Raw genomic sequence first — 16,891 nt, forward strand, 5'->3', positions numbered from 1 at the left:
GACTCCGTCTCAAAAAAAAAAAAAAATAAAAAAAAAAAATAATATCAAGCATGGTGGGAAGAGTAGATTAGAGGCTGATTCTGATCTTTGTGTTGGGATGGACTGGCATTCACAGCATTGAGCAAAATCGTCTTCAAGGACAGCGTTTAATTTTGTTGTTGACACGTCTTTTAAGAAAACGTACTAGTTCGGGAATTTTTCACAGATACAAAAAAACTTGACCCCTAAATTTAAAATATTATTTTAAAAATAAAATGTCAGATTTATTCATTTGTCACAGAGTTTATTCTATTGATGGTTATATTGGCTTTGGCTAATCAGAGATTTTGACATGCAGGCATCCAGCTGAAATGTGACTTGGTGCACCCCTAAGATGTGAGTTTGTGCTGTATTTAAGAAAAATATTGGCTGGGCGCGGTGACTCAAGCCTGTAATCCCAGCACTTTGGGAGGCTGAGGCGGGTGGATCACGAGGTCAGGAGATCGAGACCATCCTGGCTAACATGGTGAAACCCCGTCTCTACTAAAAATACAAAAAACTAGCCGGGTGCAGTGGCGGGCGCCTGTAGTCCCAGCTACTCGGAGGCTGAGGCAGGAGAATGGCGTGAACCCGGGAGGCGGAGCTTGCAGTGAGCCGAGATCGCGCCGCTGCACTCCAGCCTGGGCGACAGAGGGAGACTCCATCTCAAAAAAAAAAAAAGAAAAAAGAAAAAGATTTTAAACATCCACTTTATATCCTTTATCTTTCAAATTTAATGGCTAAATTTAAAATACATATACTGGGGGCAGTGGCTCACACCTATAGTCTCAGTGCTTTTCTACCCATTCACTCACCCACCCACCCACTCATCTATCCATCTACCTACCTGTCTGTCCATCCATCCATCCATTCACCCACCTACCCGTCCACCTACTCATCTGTCCCTCCATTCATCCACTCACCCACCCATCCACCTATCCACCTACCAACTTGTCCATCCACCCACCCATCCACCCATTCATCTATCCATTCATCTACCCATCTGCCTGTCTATCCATCTATCCATCCACCTATCCATCTATCTACTCATGCATTCACCCACCCATTCATATATCCACCCATCCACCCACCCACTCAGCCAGCCATCCCATCCATTCATTCATCCATTCATCCACCCATCCAGCTATCCATCTATCCATGTACTCATCTGTCCATCCATCTACCCATCCATCCACCCATCCTCTTATCCATCCATCCATCCATCCATCCATCCATCCATCCATCCATCCATCCATTTTTAATCACCTACTCAAAGTAGAAAACCAGCACATGACCCTAGGAACTCACAGTCCTGGTGGTATCAGAAAGCACAGGGAAGGTGCTGCAGGCACAGAGGAAGAAGTGCCTGACCCTGGGAGAATGGAGGTCATGCTGAGTCTTCAAAGCAAATAGGAAGTTCCTAGATGGTTACAGGGGAGAGAAATTCATGGCAGCAGGAGTAGTGCACACATGCACATGACAGGGAGCAGTGCAGTGCATTCAGGAAGCTCGGGGCTGTGTGATGAGAACTCAGAACACAGGGAGAAGGCAGCACAGGCCCAGAGGATGAGGGGCTGTGCGTCAGAGAATGGTGGTCACCTTCTCAAATCCCAAGTTCCCCGAGGCCAGCCCAGGGCCAGCCTTGTGTGCAGGCGTTTCTGAGGATGGCGTGTCTGTGCATGAGCTTTGTGTGTCATGTGTAAGAGTGTGTGTTGTGTCCTGTGCGTGGGAGGGAGCTGCTGGCGGCGCATTTGTAGGGGCCGAGGGCCAGTCAGGATGTGCCATTAGAAACAGGCGGCTTGGCCAGGTGCAGTGGCTCACGCCTGTAATCCCAGCACTTTGGGAGGCTGAGGCGGGCAGATCGCGAGGGCAGAAGATCGAGACCATCCTGGCGAACACGGTGAAACCCCGGCTCTACTAAAAATACAAAAAAATTAGCCGGGCGTGGTGGCGGGCACCTGTAGTCCCAGCTTCTAGGGAGGCTGAGGCAGGAGAATGGCGTGAACCTAGGAGGCGGTGGAGCTTGCAGTGAGCAGAGATCGCGCCACTGCACTCCAACCTGGGCGACAGAGCGAGACTCCATCTCAAAAAAAAAAAAAAAAAAAGAACCACGTGGCTCCTGAAAGCAAGCCAGTGATACCAGAGATACCTGGTAGTAGCATCTATGTCTGATTAGATGTACATCTTTTGACAGTCTTTTTAAAAGCATGAATGAAGAAAGACATAAACTTCCAGATTTGCATAAGTGAGCTTGCCAACTAAGGAAACACACGAGTATTATCTGTATCTTCAGGAGCACTTGATTCAACTCCAGGAGCAGAAACTACAGCTGCCCCCACAACCCCCACCACCGCAGACCCTGCCCAGGGCCCCGCAGCCAACCACACAAGTGCAAGTACAGTCACCACCCCCTACCACAGCAGAGCCCCCAGCTCACGGCTCCGGGCCCAGAGCCCTGGTGACAGGTACCATCATGGCCAACCTCCAGGTAGCCTGACTCGTAAGCGTTCAGTCATCATTCCTTTTTTTTTTTTTTTTTTTTTTGAGTTGGAGTTTCGCTCTTGTTGCCCCAGCTGGAGAGCAATGGTGTGATCTCGGCTCACCACAGCCTCTGCATCCCGGTTTCAAGCAATTCTCCTGCCTCAGCCTCCAAGTAGCTGGGACTACAGGCGCCCGCCACCACGCCCGGCTAATTTTTGTATTTTTAGTAGAGACAGGGTTTCACCATGTTGGTCAGGCTGGTCTTGAACTCCTGACCTCAGGCGATCCACCTGCCTTGGCCTCCCAGAGTGTTGGGATTGCAGGCGTGAGCCACCACGCCCGGCTTTTTTTTTTTTTTGAGAAGGAGTTTCACTCTTGTTGCCTGGGCTGGAGTTCAATGGCCCAGTCTTAGCTCATTGCAACCTTCCCCTCATGGGTTCAAGTGATTCTCCTGTGTCAGCCTCCGCAGTAGCTGGGATTACAGGCGTGCACCACCACGCCCGGCTAATTTTGTATTTTTAGTAGAGACTAGGTTTCACTATGTTGGCCAGGCTGGTCTTAAACTCCTGACCTCAGGTGATCCACCCACCTCAGCCTCCCAAAGTGCTGGGATTACAGGCCTGAGCCGCCACGCCCGGCCTCATCATGGTTTTTAATACCTGAGGTGGGTTGATGATTCCAGTCCCTGAGGAAGGATAACATGGTGTGACAGGGCAGGGCACGTGTGATTCTTGTTTCTTGTTATTTAGACTCCACCTCCCACCTGCAAGGCCCAAGACTGATGTCAGTGCTGATGTCCCAGATGGCCCAGGTTGCTCTGGCCATGCCTCCTGTGGTGTCTGTCCTGGCAGTTGCAGTGCTGTCAGCCAGGGTCACAGAGCCTCCATCAACACAACAGGATCAGTGTTGTGATAGGACAGCTGCAGAAAGCAGCAGGTAGGCAGTCAACTTCACCTCACCCAACTCGAAACAACTCACTTGAGTGAGTTGCATCAAACCTTTCTAAATTTCTCATTCTAGAAGTTGCTGAGTTGTTATGCCACGTGTTAATTTTTTAAGATGCCTAATTAGAGCCTCATTCCTTGCACCTCCCCCTTCTAAGCAAATGGAGCAGAGACCACAATACCCCCCAGCGAGAGCTGCTTGCCGCTATTAAGGGGAGATGCAGCATGGGCATTATTTCTCCTTTTTAAGGCAGCAGGCATTTCCTTTACTGTCATTGCCATGCAGTTTACTCCTCTGAGCAAATCAGCGGCAATGATGAGTGTGAGATGAAGCTCCTTGTCTACATGTGCTTCGTGTGTCCTGTGTGCTGTCTCTCTCCTGTCACCACAGGGGGCCAGACTGGTTGCACAGCCTCTGCATGTGCAGCAGCTCTAAAAGCTGAAACACCACCAGCAGCAACAAGCTGTGCAGCCCTCAGCCACCCCAGGCCTGCTGCTGCACAGCAGAAGGTAAGTGGCCACTTGGCTTTGTGGGAGCTGCATCTCACACTCATCGTTCAGGCCCCTTAGGCCAGAGTGGGGCTGGACTCAGCCCCTTCCTTTTGGAGGCAGCCTGATGAGCAGAGCTGAGGAGGCCTCTGGAGGTGGGTAGGGGCCGAGTGTTAAGGAACTCAGACCCTGTAATTTTTACATATATTTGCTCTCTGGGGGAGAGCTTGCTTTGCTGTAGAGTATAATTTTTCAAAAATATTTACAATTATTTCTGTGAAAAATCACTCTGACAAGGACTTCTATTTCTGGTAATATGGTAGCTGAGAGAACCTGAAAATCTATCTCAACAAAACATCTAAAAATGCCGGATTTTCAAAAATTGCCAGGTAAAATATATAAAACCGTGAATGAGTCTGCAGGATAGTGAGTCTAGAAACCAGGTGAGGGCTGAAGTCTAAGGAGGTAGGTCTGTGCTAAAGACACTCTGTGACCTGGGTCCCCATGGACCCAGATGACCTAGAACTTTGAGGTGAGTTTCGGGAGCAGTCTGGAGAAGCCTTGGGCCCAGGGAGGTGCAGAACCAAATTGGAGACCCCCATATAAGGCTGGGCTCACAAAGGGATACAGCAAACACTACCAGGAAATGATGAAGTGGGCAAACTACTCCTCTAAGCTTCACTGCAGGAACAGTATTTCACTTGGCCATGGCTGTGGATGGAACATCTTTAAAAAGTCCCTCCTATAAATTTATGGCCCCTGGCTAGCACTCTCCACCACAGGTGTAGGGCCAAAGTTCATATTATTTACATGTTCAAAAGAACTGCAAACTGTGAGTTTTAATTGCAAGCATATCTGGATCTATAGTGCCCCAGGCCTCTGCTAGAATGTACATTCTTGCAGGAGGAACCCCCAACCTAGGCCTCAAAGAATTCCAGCCAGCAGGATCCCTAGACTATAAGTTCATAGTGGAAAATCATAGCACATGCAAGAGAAGGGGCCTCAGAAGTGATGGCCAAAAGAACCACACCTACAAAGACTCAGATGTTAGAATAGGAAATGCAAATATGTTTAATGTGTTTGAAGAAACAAGGAGAAGCTAAAAAGCATGAATAAGAAGCAAGAGATTATCAGAGGCTAAGCAGACACTAAATGAACCAAATAGAACATCTAAAAATGAAAAATGTAATAACTGAAATTCAAAACTTAATGGAAGTAATCTTGATCCCTACCTCACACCCCATAGAAAATTAACTCAATGGATCATAGACCCAAACATAAAATTCAAACTATGAAACATAGGAAAAAAGTTTTGTGACTATAGATTAAGTAAACATTTCTTAGATATGACACCAAAAATAGAGCCTATAAAAGGAAAAAATTGGCAAGTCATACTTTAATAAAATTAACCCTTTTTGCTATGTGAAAACCATTGTTTAGAGAATGAAAAGACAAGTTACTGGGAGAAAACCTTTGCCAGTCATGTAGCTGATTAAGGACATGTAAACAGAACATACAGAGAACTGTCAAAGCTTACTAATACAAAAACAACTTATTTTGTAAAGTGGGCAACAGATTTGAGCAGACACTCCACCAAAGAAGCTCTCTAGGTGGCAAATAAGCACTGTCCTCTGGGAAATGCAAATCAAAATCACAATGAGAAACTACTGCACACCCGTGAGAATGCCTTAAAGAAAAAAAAAAAAAAGACAAGACCAAAACTAAGTGCTAGTGAGGGTGTAGAACAACAGAAATTCTCATACCTTGTTGGTGGGACTGTAAGATAGTGGAGCCTTCTGGAATCAGTTTGGCAGTTTCTTATAAAATAAAACAATCATTTACTGTATGACCCAGCAATCCCACCCCTCATTCTTTACACCAGAGAAATGAAGACATATGTCCCAAATGATAACCGAATACTGTAACCACAATGAAAAACACAAGTGTTCATAGCAGCTTTATTCATTTACCTAAAACTGGAAGCAACCCAGACACTCTTCAACTAGCCAATGGGTAAACAAATGGCGGCCCACTGATTCCATAAAACAGCACTCAGCAGGAGAGAGGGCTGGACCACTGATGCTGGGGGCAGCAGGGATAAGCCTGAAATGTCTTGTGCAGAGTGAAAGAAGTCACACTTAGAAGGCTGCAGTTTTTGTTTTTATATAACATTCTGGAAAAGGCAACACTATAGCAACAGAGAAGAGATCTGTGGTCACCTGGGCCTGGGGCAGTAGAAGGACTGACTTTCAAAGGGGCAAGAGGGAATTCTGGGGGGCTGTGGAAATTCTGTATCTTGATGCTGATGGTTGTTACATGGCTGTGTGCATTGATCAAAACTGAAGTATGCATCAGAAACAGCAACTTGGACTGTATATAAATTATACTGCAGTGTTTTTGTGTTTTTGTTTTGAGACGGAGTCTTGCCCTGTCACCCAGGCTGGAGTGCAGTGGCACGATCTCGGCTCACTGCAAGCTCCACCTCTCGGGTTCACGTCATTCTCCTGCCTCAGCCTCCCGAGTAGCTGGGACTACAGGCGCCCGCCACCATGCCCGGCTAAATTTTTTTTTGTATTTTTAGTAGAGATGGGGTTTCACCGTGCTAGCCAGGGTGGTCTCAATCTCCTGACCTTGTGATCCTCCTGCCTCGGCCTCCCAAAGTGCTGGGATTACAGGCATGAGCCACCACGCCTGGCCTATACTGCAGTTTTAAAAAACTTAATGGAGGAGTTAAACAATACATTAGGGAATTTGTTAGCTGCAGAGAGATCTGGAGAAATAATCGTGGTGGCATGAGACTAGGAAACAAGACAAAGAAGACAGGCTGGCTGCAGTGCTCAGGCCTGTAACCCCAGCCCTTTGGAAGGCCAGTATGGGTGGATTGTTTGAGCCAAGCAGTTCAAGACCAGTCTGAGCAACATAGTAAGACCCCATCTCTGCAAAAAATAAGAAGAGGGAGGGATGAGAAGATCTGACATTCAACTGAGTTTCAGAAGAGAATGAAAAAAGAAACTATTCAAAGAGTGGATGGTTGAGAATTTTCCAGAATGGGTTTAACTTACCAGTCTAAAGACTGAAGAAATACAACAAGTCCCTAGTGGGATACAAAGATATCTGTGCCTGACACATCTGGGCAAACTGTGGCACTCAAAGCAGATGAGAAAACCATGAAAGAACCCAGGAGGAAAACAGATTTCTCACAAAGGAAAGGCGATTCCATGGACAGCTTCCTTCTTACTAGGAACTGTGGAAACCAGAAGTAGCTTTAAAGTGCTGGGATTAAACTGTCTTTCAAGGATAAGAGTGAAACAAAGACAGACAAAAACTGAAAACATTTGCCACAAACAAACTCACCTTAAGAAGGCAAATGGCCCTCGATGTGGAAAGCAAAGTGCAGGGGACAGAGGGCGTGTTGGAGAGGAGGCAGTGATGCTCACCGGAGGGTCCCCCCGGGGCCAAGGGAGGGGCTGGGAGCCATGCACGGTGAGACTGGAGCATGAGCCTGAGGACAGCAACAATCAGTTCACCACCCCAGGCTGCCAGAGTGTGGCTCTGCTGATCTGCCCCTCATGCTGAGCTGCACAGATGCAAAGACCTTCCAAACACAGTCACAGGACCTTAGGAATGTCTCCAGAGCTTCCGTCGTCATCCGGGTCTTCTCATCAGCTGCTGCCTGGTGAGGGCTCTGCCAGAGGACAGCCCTGAGTGCCGCCATCAAGGTTGAGGAGGCCACGTGCCACCCACGAAGCTGCCTGCAGGCCGGGAGGCTTCTCTTCTGGCTTTGGGCCACGTGTGAAGGAGAACCTGTCAAGCTCTGACTGGTGAAGTCTTCAGAAGAGCTCAGAGTCAAGTGGCAGAACTCCTGGTGCCATCTGCTTGATGATGGGCACGGGGTTTCCTTGGTGTTTTGATCTATAAATACAAAAAATAAGAACAGCACTGATGCTGAATCTATGTCATCCCATGGATGGATGAATGATTGAAAAAAAATCAAATAGCCTGATGTTGAGAGTCAGAAAGGCCAAAGGGATCGTGACCAACTCAGCATTCCACTGGAGGCTATATGATCAAACAGCAAACCGTTTATCATGAATGTAGGATGTAAGTAAAACTCATGACTGCGTCTGCTGCCAGATTTGCTGAAGGTGGTCACTCCCTGGCTCCGGACTCCTTGAAGTTATCTACTGGGAAATCTAGCACCTATTGTTCGAGCCTGCTGTGAATCAAACGGGCAGACTGCCAATTACCTGACAATCATCCCTCCCTTTCTCACTGTCTCTTTTACCAATCAATACGGAGGGCTGTGTAAAGCTCAGGGCCCTTGTCCACTAGAGGCAAGGTGCCCCTGACCCGTTTTTCCAAATATACTCTCTTGTCTCTTGTCTTTTATGCCCACGTTTGCCCCCTTTGTTCAGTCCACCAGGGATCAAGGGCGGTTACAAGTGGCGCCCTGAACAGCGACAGAATCAGGCAGTTTACAGCCTGATCCATCTCACTGGGGTTAAATTTCACTTTTTATATTTAGTTATTACCATGCTGATGTTATTTTGTAATATGCTTATGTTATTTTGACTACTTGCATACCAATACTAATTGTAATGATTTCTCCATCGGGATCATTGTTTTTTAACACCTAGAGCCTTGTGATCAATTTTTGTACACATTTCTGTTGCACAGAAGTGTATGGGAGCTGTCAAAGGATTCCAAGCATAAAATACATTAGGACTAAGTCTGTGGGAGAATGGAATGGGAATACAAAATCAGAATAAGGAGTGTTGCAGAACTTGGGTTACTAAAGAGCAGCTCAGTTGTGTGGCTTCGAGGTGCGGCGGGGAGCGGCAGCCCACGGAGGGTTGCGTGGCCTGGAGGTGCGGCGGGGCATGGCAGCCCACGGAGGGTTGCGTGGCCTGGAGGTGAGGCGGGGAGCCGCAGCCCACGGAGGGTTGCGTGGCCTGGAGGTGCAGCGGGACGTGGCAGCCCACGGAGGGTTGCGTGGTGTGGAGGTGCGGTGGGGAGCCGCAGCCCACGGAGGGTTGCATGGCGTGGAGGTGCGGCGGGGAGCGGCAGCCCACGGAGGGTTGTGTGCAGTGGAGGTGCCGCGGGGCGCGGCAGCCCATGGAGGGTTGCGTGGCATCCAGGTGCGGCGGGGAGTGGCAGCCCACGGAGGGTCGGGCCCCTCAGAAGCAGTTTCCTGACTTGCATGTTAGTCCCTGCGAGCTCTGTTCTCACATCCCAAGGCACAGTTTTGAACCGCAGGCGCATGGTGTTCAAAGGCCACTGGTTTGGAAATATGAGCAGGGCTTTGGCCTTTTGCCTGCTGGCCCCCGAGCTGTGGGCTTGGTGGGCGATGATTCTCTCCCACCTTATGGGAAGCACTGTCACCTGGACCAGGAGCTGTAGGCCCCACCAAGAAGAGAACTGCAAGCAGCGGCAGGTGCATTCTAGAAGGTTCCTTGAGCGGGAGCGAGGCCTCCTTTTCTGCCCACAGTCACAGGACAGTGCTACAGAGGCCTTTTCCCTGTCATTTTTGCTAATGGTAGAGTCTCCAGGTGTGGTCCAGGGGAGCTGCTCCCCCAAGGCCGCAGCCCAGAGCAGCCGCCACCCCCGGATGCTTCCCATGAGCCCCCAGGCCTTCCTGGAGTGGGCAGCTGGTGTTGCCTCCCACCCCTGCCCAGCGCAGCCCCTGGCGCAGGAGCCATGGGGAGGGCCGGACTGCAGTGAGGACGTCTCCTGGGATGTGCCAAACCACTGTGTGGAGCCTGGGCGACTTCTCAGGGTCTTGGTGCAAATGGCCTGGCCCAGGAAGCTGGGCCGCCTGGCTCAGAGACGCCAGACCCTGGCTGGCAATGGGGCTGCCAGGGGCGGGGACGCTGGGGGAGCTCGGGGTGTGGGCCACCGTGCTGCCTGCTCCAGCCTGGCGGCCTCTCCGTAGCAGAGCTGAGGCTGGGCCGCAGATGGGGGAGCCTGGATGCGCCTCCTTCCTCAGTCTCCTTCCTCAGCCACGGGAGGATGCGGTCCAGGAGTGCAGCGGGGTCTTCGAGGGGAGCGCCTTCGGGTGCGGATCGTCCCTGCCACCCATACACTGGTTTCTTTTTCTTTCCCACGCCTTCCCACAGTGATGTGGACCCCAGCAGTGTCATTGGCAAGGGAGGACCTTGGGTCAGGGGCGCACTTCTCCAGAAACGGCGTGAGGTTTCTCTGAAAGGCCCGAGAGGCCGCCCCCACCCTGGGCTTCTCTCTGCTTAATCAGTAAGGCCAGAGAGTGCCGGGGAGCCGCAGCAGGTGAGCCATACGCAGGTGGCTCACACCACCCACCGCCTCCCTCTGGGCCTGGACGGGCACAGCTGTGCTCTGGGGAGGCTGTGCCCTCCTCTGCTCCCTAACTCCGCGGGTGTGGCCAGTTTTGCTGACTGTGCCTGCTGCCTGGTCTTGTGCCACCTTCCAGAGGCATGACTGCCACCCTGACCTGGGCGGGAGCTTGGGGATGGTTCTCCTCCTGAGGCCTGGACGGGCCTCTCGGGTCTCCTGCGGAGACCAGGCCCAGCTGAGCCTATGGGTCCACCTCTCAATTGCCCAAGTTTGCAGCTATCCAGTGACAAGGACCATCTCCTTGGAACCGGGGCTGATAGGGGGCCTACGACTGTTTGAGTGGGGGTGGCTGTGGGCCTTCTAGGCCCGGGACCCTGCCTATGCCCTGGCAGGTGGACTCGCTCTGCCTTCCTTTTTTTTTTTTTTTTTTTTTTGAGACAGAGTCTCACTCTGTCACCCAGGCTGGAGTGCAGTGGTGCAATCTTGGCTCACTGCAACCTCCACCTCCCGGGTTCAAGCAGTTCTCCCGCCTCAGCCTCCCGAGTCGCTGGGATTACAGGCGTTCGCCACCATGCCTAGCTAATTTTTGTATTTTTATTAGAGACAGGGTTTCACCATGTTGGCCAGGCTGGTCTCGAACTCCTGACCTCAGGTGATCCACCTGCCTCGGCCTCCCAAAGTGCTGGGATTACAGGCGTGAGCCACTTGTGGCCAGCCTTGCTCTGCCTTCCTGACAGTGTAGACCTCGCTCCTGGAGGGCTAGACTCCTTCAACTCGCCCTAAAGTCTCTCAGCAACCAGAATGCACAGGGCTGTCCGGAACACTCATGTCTGGAAAGGTGAAGGAGGGGTTGGCCACCCCTCCACAGCTCACCGTCTTTCCGCTCCTTCTCTAAGGCCTGTCATTTTGTAGCAGGATGAGCCACAGACAAAACTCCTCAGATACCAGATTAAAGACGGAAGAGGTTTTTATTTGGCCGGGAGCGTTGGCAGACTCGCATCTTAAGAGCCGAACTCCCTGAAAAAGCAATTCCTAGCCCTTTTAAGGGCTTACAACTCTAAGGGGTCCACGTGAAAAAGTCATGATAGATCAAGTAAGTGTGAGGAACATGACTGGGGGCTACATACATCAGCTAACAGAACAAAAAGTTTTACAGTGCTTTCTCATACAATGTCTGGAATTTACAGATAACACCAGTAGTTTTAGTCAGGGGTTAATATTATTATTATTATTTTAACCACCAGGGCCAGGTAGTGGCGCCAAGGTCGTCTAACTATTTATCTTCTTTCTGTTTCTTTCCAACTTTTTGCTTTCTCCCTTTTCTCCTGTTTTATAAACTAGGGAAAAGGGGAAGTGGGGGAGAAGCTGGGAAGGACAACAGGAGGAGTGGTGTTCTCATTCCATCATTTGAGTTCTAGATGAATGCCCAGCAAGTCACAGTTCAGGCCCAGCAGCCGACCAGCCAACAGCCAAGAGTGGCCTATGGTGAGTGGCCTATGGTCCGCGGCCTTCCAGGAGAGGGGCCTACCGTCTGCAGCCCACCAGGAAGGCACTCTGTCCGCCATACCCCCATGTCTCAGGTTCCCAAGGCCATGGGGACTCTGCCAGTGCAGGCCCACATGCAGGTGGGGGCGGCTCACACTGTGCCCCTCCCACGTGACTGATGTGCCCCTTGCTGTCATTATCCTACTTTCAAGACCCACCCCCTTCCTCCAGAGAGGTAAGGAGACGGGAGTGTGTGGACAGCCCAGCCCTACACTCCACACTGAAGGTCCCTCCTCCCTATTCTGTGCTCCGTGAAGGTTGCAAAGAGCCCTCGAGGCCCAGCCACAGATGCCTGCCTGAGCCCTCAGCAGCTGGTGGCCCACCATCCTGCCGCCGCCGGCATGGCCCTGGCACACCCCTCAGCCCCACCCCAGCCCCTCCCACCTGGTCCCCACTGTCACTGACACCTCAGCCTTCCTGTTGCCCCTCCCACCTCTTCCTCTGTGTGCTCAGCTGGTGTCCTTCCCGTCGGGTAAACGGCTTCTCTCCCCTCTCACTTCTCTTCTCGAAACTCTGGGGAAGGCTCCAGGCCCCCGTGCCACTGTGGAAGGGCTGGGATGGGCCTGCCTGATGTGCCACAGCTGCCCCGGTGCCCGCTCCTCCCACCTCCCGAGTGTGCCCCGGTGCCCGCTCCTCCCACCTCCCGAGTGTGGCCAGGCCCACATCTCATGTCTGCGCACCCAGCGGCACTGAGCCATTATCAATCCCCGATAAATGGCAATCATGGTGAGGTAGCCTTGTGGTCTGGGGTCAATACCAAGGTTCTTGGTTTCATGGCCAAGGAGATCGAGGTCGCAGACACACACACACACACACACACACACACACACACACACGAGTGAGTTTGGAGGCGTTTAATAAGCAAAAGGAAAGAACAGCTCTCTGTCACAGAGGGGAACTGAGTGGGCTGCCAAGTTGTAGTAAAGATGTCAAGGCTTTTTTGTTTGTTTGGTTTTTCCTGTCGCCCAGGCTTGAGTGCTGTGGCGCGATGTCGGCCCACTGCAACCTCCACCTCCCGGGTTCAAGCGATTCTCCTGCCTCAGCCTCCTGAGGTACACGCCACCACACTCAGCTAAGTTTTGTATTTTTAGTAGAGGTGGGGTTTCACCATGTTGGCCAGGATGGTCTTGATCTCCAGACCTTGTGATCTGCCCGACTCAACCTCCCAAAGTGCTGGGATTATAGGCGTGAGCCACCGTGCCTGGCCTGTCAAGGTTTTCATAAGTGGGCTAGTGATGAGGGGCTAGAGGAGGGATGTCCTGTCCTCCCAGGGCCCAAGGATTTAGCTGGGACCAGGTGTGGTATCTGTATAGAGAAGAGTTCCTATCAGACTCTTAGTCTGTTGCTCTGTGACGCTTTTCTGGGAGGTCTCTGGGTCTGTTCCCAGACATCTTCTTGGGGCTACAGGCACCCCGGACAGTCTGCTTTTAGTTTCCCTATCTTAGAGTGCCTAAAGGGAATGTGCTTATTAGGGCCCACTGTTTTACTGGGGCCCGTTGTGTAAGTGTGAAGTTTGGCAATTACCCAGGAGACTCCCCGCTGACTCCTTCTCTGCCCGAGCTGTCTCGTCTGTGACTTACGGTCTGCTCTTTCAGCCTGCTTGGTGTTAGAGAAGAAGTGATTTTGAACTCAGAGGTTAGAAAGGGAGCTATTTTTGTTAAAAGGCAAGTTTTCTGCCGGAGACTGGCTTTACCCTACCTAAACCCTTTCTTTCTGCCTCCTATAACAGTTGCCTTTGCATTCTGCTGGCATTTGTTTGAACACAGTCCATAGGTTCAGCGATTGCGTCTCTAATCAGCTGCCAGTCCCCATCCCAGACATTCTTTGGATCCACGCTGAGGTCTGAGTTGAGGGAGGCGGGCTGGTGTTTCCATCCTCACAACTCCAGTGAGCCGGGCATGGCCGTGGCCTGCGTCTCCCTGGTGGTTCGTGATGTTGGCATCGTCCACCTTTTTCAAACAAAGTGCTGGACTCAGAGAGAATTCACACACTGTATCCACCCAGTCCATGGTTTTTAGTAAAAGGTTTATAGAGGTGAGCAGCCATCACCACACACAATCTAAGAACATTCTCATCATCCCCAAAACAAACCCCACCCACTCCCGGCCACCGTGTCCCCAGCCCCAGTCCCCACTCCCGGCCCTGGCGCCCTTTAATCTCTGGCTGTGCCTGGGACACTCCCTACAGCTGGAGCCTTCCTTCATTTAGCGTCAGGTTCCGGAGCCTTCCTTCACTTAGCGTTGGGTTTTGAGTTCATCCACATGGTGCCTGTGCTGGTGCCTCACTACTTTTTCTCTCCTGGTGTGGATTTCCCACGTTTTATTATCCATTCATCAGCTGATGGACATGTGGTTAGTTTTTAGTTACTGTGAACAGTGCTGCGGAGAGATTTGCGTACACGTTTCTGTGTGGACATAGGTTTCACTGATCTGCGGTGTACAAGGTGCATAGGAGGGAAGTGCTGGGTCATAAGTGACTCTGCATTTAACGTCCCAAGGCTTTGCCCAACTGTCTCCACATGTGACTTTCCCACCAGCAACACGTGAGGTGTCCACTGAACAATCACAAGGTTCACAAATCTGGGGAGGAGAGCTCTCTTTTTTTTTAAACCAGCTTCAACGCAGGTGGACCGAGCTGTCTCTTAGAAAGGGTTGCACCCTGCAGGGTGGCTGTCCTGCCAGGCTGGGAAGTGGAGCCTCCGGCAGAGACACAAGCAGGCACTTCCGAAGCGAGGAGGCTGTGGCGGGTGTGTGCCCAACAGCTTGGCCAGGCGCACGTGTTCAACAGGTCACAGAACAGGTATGAATATTCACAAAAGGGGAACATGGACGTGTGTGACAGGCAAACACGCATGTTACATGGGTCCCATCTTTACCTTGGGGTGGAGGCATCACATTCGAATGCATTACGGATAATTAGACCGTGCATGCGAAAAGCCAAAGTGGGGACGGGAAGGCACTCTGTGCGCAGCCTCCACACCAGCCAGGGCCACGCACACTTCGGTGCTCTCTGATCAGGAGAAAGTCACCGCCGTCAGCCTTGTGTCCTGATCAGGAGAAAGTTAGCGCCGTCAGCGTTGTGTCGTCACGGCTGTAGTCGTGGCTGGTGGAGCAGGGGTCGGTGAGTCCGCGTGTGTGAGCTGGGTAAGCTGCAGTTGCTTCAAAATTGCTCGTCTTGAGGCCAGAGCTTGCTTAGCTGCTGGAGAGAAACATCTTGTGGCCTCAGAACACGGTTTATTCTGAAAGTGTGGGTGTATGACTTGAACCTCACACAGCCCAGCCTTAGGTCCTGTTTGTAATTTGGCATCTGATTGCCATGAAGACTCTGTTCTGTCAGTCTTAGGGTCCCTGTTTTAACAGAAGGTTCCGGTTTTTTGCATCTCCACCCACACCTACCTTCTTGGCCATCCTTGTGGGTGTGCGGTGGATCTCGCTGTGGTTGAGCTGCATTTCCCTGAGGAGTGGCATGGAATGCGTCTCCGTGGCTGGCGAGTGGCATGGAATGCGTCTCCGTGGCTGGCGAGTGGCATGGAATGCGTCTCCGTGGCTGGTGGCCACTGCCTGGCAGTGCCCCAGAGAGCTTCCGTCAGGCTGAGCCTGGGGAGGGCGGGGCAGGGTTGTACCTCAACCACCACGGGCCGGTTCTGGGCTTGCTCCTGTCTGCCCTAAGTGTCCACAGACTTTCAGTGGCTGGTGCTTTGCTGATGTCACCAGCCAAGCCTGTCTCACTGTGGGGTCAGCAGAAGTCAGTTCTCACTGTCTTCCTTGACCAAAAACCAGACCACATCAGTGGCGGCTATTTATCTATCATAAGCGGCATTTTGATAATTCTGGGTATGTTGCTTTCTAAGAAATGAGGGAAAACCAACGTGCTGGGAATTAGCTGATTCCAGCCTCTGCAGAGGCAGCATTTCCCGTTTCGCTGCTTTGACCCCCTCTGAGGTCCAGTCCACCTCGGGAAAATGACGGCAGTGTCGAATTCTCTGTTAAACACAGATCCATCTGTTCATCATACCCTTTAACACACAGGTTCAGCACAGCCGCTGGTGACGTGTCAGATCACAGTGGCCAGTAGCAGGGGCACGTGCATCCAGCAGGCACAGCACAAGTTACTACAGCAGTGTCACCATGGTTGGCTCACAGACGCCCATGCTAGGGGCACGGAACCCTGGGCAGCTCTGGACGCTGCAAGGCCGAGGCAGCAGCCAAAGCCCAGATGCAGCCTCCACTGGGAGGTTCCGGGCCCCAGCAGAGGCAGGGGCAGGCATGGGGAGTGGGGTGGGAGTCACCCAAGACCTCAGCAGGGCGGCTTCCTTGACGTGCGCCCCGACCAAGGGGATTCAGCACATGCTGCAGGCGAGGAGGGCGCCCCCATTCTCATCCCCTTTGCTGTTGGACTGGGGTGGGACGTCCAGGGCTGCTGTTGCCTAGTTTTTACACTGGGAAGCTCCCAGGACTAGGACTGGCCCAGAAACCTGGACCCCAGGAGAAGCCTCTCATTGGATGACCACAGTAGACACTGGGAGGGCGGCTCTGTAGCCAAGGCCCCACGATCCAGCACACACGAGGGTGCCTCATGCAGCCTGCACTGAAGCTTGCCTTGTGTGGGAATGTTGCGTTTATATCCTGACGAAGTGTGTGCGCGTCTGGTGTGAGGTTTCTGGTCTAAGTGCGTCCCCGGGAGCGTCCATCCTGCTCGTGGGATTTGACTTCTCATGCGTCACCTTGGCCTGTGGCTGGGGGACAAGCGAATGTAACTCGAGGTGAGCCTCAGTCTCAGGAATGTTTCCACACTGTCATTCTACTGAAGCAGGTATCTCCAGGCAGAGAAAGAACCACAGTTCACTCCTATTTCTTTGGATATTATCATACAAGACTTTCAAAACAGCCTCTTTACAGACAGTGGTCAGTGTTTCCAAGCCACCTTCACAGTGGAAAGTTTCATGCTGTGAGTTGACTTTACACCCAGGCCGGGGACTGGTTACAAAGTACAATGTTGCGACCTGCACAGCTGACTTCTTTGGTCTGTGACAATGCAAGCAACTCTGCCTGACACAGGCCTGGGGAAGGGTTTACCCGCATTTCTCAGCGTTTGTTCCAAAAGCA

Source organism: Theropithecus gelada, chromosome 11, assembly GCF_003255815.1.
Source record: "Theropithecus gelada isolate Dixy chromosome 11, Tgel_1.0, whole genome shotgun sequence".
In the NCBI taxonomy this organism is placed as follows: Eukaryota; Metazoa; Chordata; class Mammalia; order Primates; family Cercopithecidae; genus Theropithecus; species Theropithecus gelada.